This window comes from Arachis hypogaea, chromosome 16 (genome assembly GCF_003086295.3).
Source record: "Arachis hypogaea cultivar Tifrunner chromosome 16, arahy.Tifrunner.gnm2.J5K5, whole genome shotgun sequence".
Classification (NCBI taxonomy): Eukaryota; Viridiplantae; Streptophyta; class Magnoliopsida; order Fabales; family Fabaceae; genus Arachis; species Arachis hypogaea.
In genome coordinates, this window is record NC_092051.1 from 106465217 (window position 1) to 106467824 (window position 2608).

Genomic DNA, 2608 nt, shown 5'->3' on the forward strand with positions numbered 1-2608 from the left:
ATTATTTGGTAATGAGACTTGGGAAGATGAACCTCCCTTGCTCACCAATGAACTGAATGCATTGGATAGGCAGAAATTACCTCAGAAGAAACAGGATCCTGGTAAATTCTTAATACCCTGTAACATAGGCACCATGACCTTTGAGAATGCTCTGTATGACCTGGGGTCAGGAATAAACTTAATGCCACTCTCTGTAATGGAGAAACTTGGGATCTTTGAGGTGCAAGCTGCCAAAATCTCATTAGAGATGGCAGAAAACTCAAGAAAACAGGCTTATGGACAAGTAGAGGACGTGTTAGTAAAGGTTAAAGGCCTTTACATCCCTGCTGATTTCATAATCCTAGACACTGGGAAGGATGATAATGAATCCATCATCCTTGGAAGACCCTTCCTAGCCATAGCAAGAGTTGTGATTGATGTGGACAGAGGAGAGTTGGTCCTTCAACTGAATGAGGACAACCTTGTGTTTAAAACTCAAGGATCTCCTTCTGTAACCATGGAGAGGAAGCATGAAAAGCTTCTCTCACTGCAGAGTAAACCAAAGCCCCCACAGTCAAACTTTAAGTTTGGTGTTGGGAGGCCACAACCAAACTCTAAATTTGGTGTTGAACCCCCATATTCAAACTCTAAATTTGGTGTTGGGAGGTTCCAACCTTACTCTGATTATCTGTGAGGCTCCATGAGAACTCACTGTCAAGCTATTGACATTAAAGAAGCGCTTGTTGGGAGGCAACCCAATGTTATTTAATCATATCTATTTTATTTTCTTTTTGTTATTTCGTGTTTTATTAGGTTGATGATCATGTGGAGTCACAAAAACTACTGAAAAATCAAAAACAGAATGAAAAACAGCATTAAAAACAGCACACCCTGGAAGAAGAGCATTCTGGCGTTTAAACGCCAGAAATAAGCATCTATCTGGCGTTTAATGCTAGAAACAAGCACCAAGCTGGCATTTAACGCCAGAAACAAGCATCTACCTGGCGTTAAACGCCAGAAACAGGCTACATTTGGGCGTTTAACGCCAGAAACAAGCAGCAGTCTGACGTTAAACGCCAGGATTGCACAGCAAGGGCGTTTTACATGCCTAATTGGAGCAGGAATGTTAAGTCCTTGACCCCTCAGGATCTGTGGACCCCACAGGATCCCCACCTACCTTCTTCTCTCCTCTTTACACCTTTCCATAACACTCCTCCAAAACCATCATACAACCCACCTACACCCACCCACTCATATTCAAACCATTCACACACCTCCATCTCCTCCATTTTCTTCTTTTTCTACTCACTTCTTTCTTCTTTTGCTCGAGGATGAGCAAACCTTTTAAGTTTGGTGTGGTAAAAGCATTGCTTTTTGTTTTTTCATAACCATTTATGGCACCTAAGGCCGGAGAAACCTCTAGAAAGAGGAAAGGGAAGACAAAAGCTTCCACCTCCGAGTCATGGAAGATGGAAAGATTCATCTCAAGGGTCCATAGCTCAGTAGTAGAGCATTTGACTGCAAAACAAGAGATCATGGACCTCAACAAGAGCATGAGAAAATCCCTCACCATGAAATCCTTGAGATGCCTCAGGGGATGCACTTCCCTCCACAAAACTATTGGGAGCAAATCAACACTTTCTTAGGAGAATTAAGCTCCAACATGGGACAACTAAGAATGGAGCACTGATAAACCACTATTTTATGGTTTATATTGTGTTTATTTATGTGGTTTTATCATGATCTTTACCTATTTATTCGTTAAATAAGCATGCATTTATAATTTCTTCCTAAAGTTATTGCATGATTGAAAACTTGCTTCCTAGAGACTTTTAATTATGTATTTTATTTCTCTTTTATTCCATTCGATGCCGTGATCTATGTGTTAAATGTTTCAGGCTTTATAGGGCATGGATGAGTTGGAGATTGGAAAGGAAGCTTGCAAAAATGGAAGGAACACAAGGAATTGAGGAGATGACCAGCGAGAAGTGACGCGGCCGCATGGATGACGCGACTGCGCGACATGGAATAGCACGAGTGATGCGGCTGCATGGATGACGCGACCGCGTGGCAAAGCAGAAAGCCGAATGACGTGGCCGCATGGATGACGCGACCGCGTGACATGCGCGATCTGCATAATCTGCAGAATCGCTGGGGGCGATTTTGGGCCCTATTTTGACCCAGTTTTCGGCCCAGAAAAGCAGACTAGAGCCAGAGAACATGCAGAAACTAACAACAACATTCATTCCGCATAGTTTTAGTTTTTTAGATCTAGTTTTCCTCTCCTTTAGGTTTTTTCTCTCTACACATTCATGGTTTTTAGGATTCGTTATTTTTCATTTTTTTTGCATTGGGATATTGAGAAGAGTTATTGCCTCATCAAGACTTCGACATTCTAGTTCGTTCTCTTTACTTGTCTATTACCCTTCCATGTTCCTTAATTTACTTAATTTTACTGTTGGATTATTTTAGCATTTATTAAATACAAGAATTACTTTTATTTTTAATCAATTTTTTTATCATTATTTATCATGTTTTTCTTTAATTCCCTTTCTTATATTATGAATTTTACAATTACAATGAGCGAGTAGTTCCCTAGGTTGATGGGGAGTTGAGTGAAAGGAACACT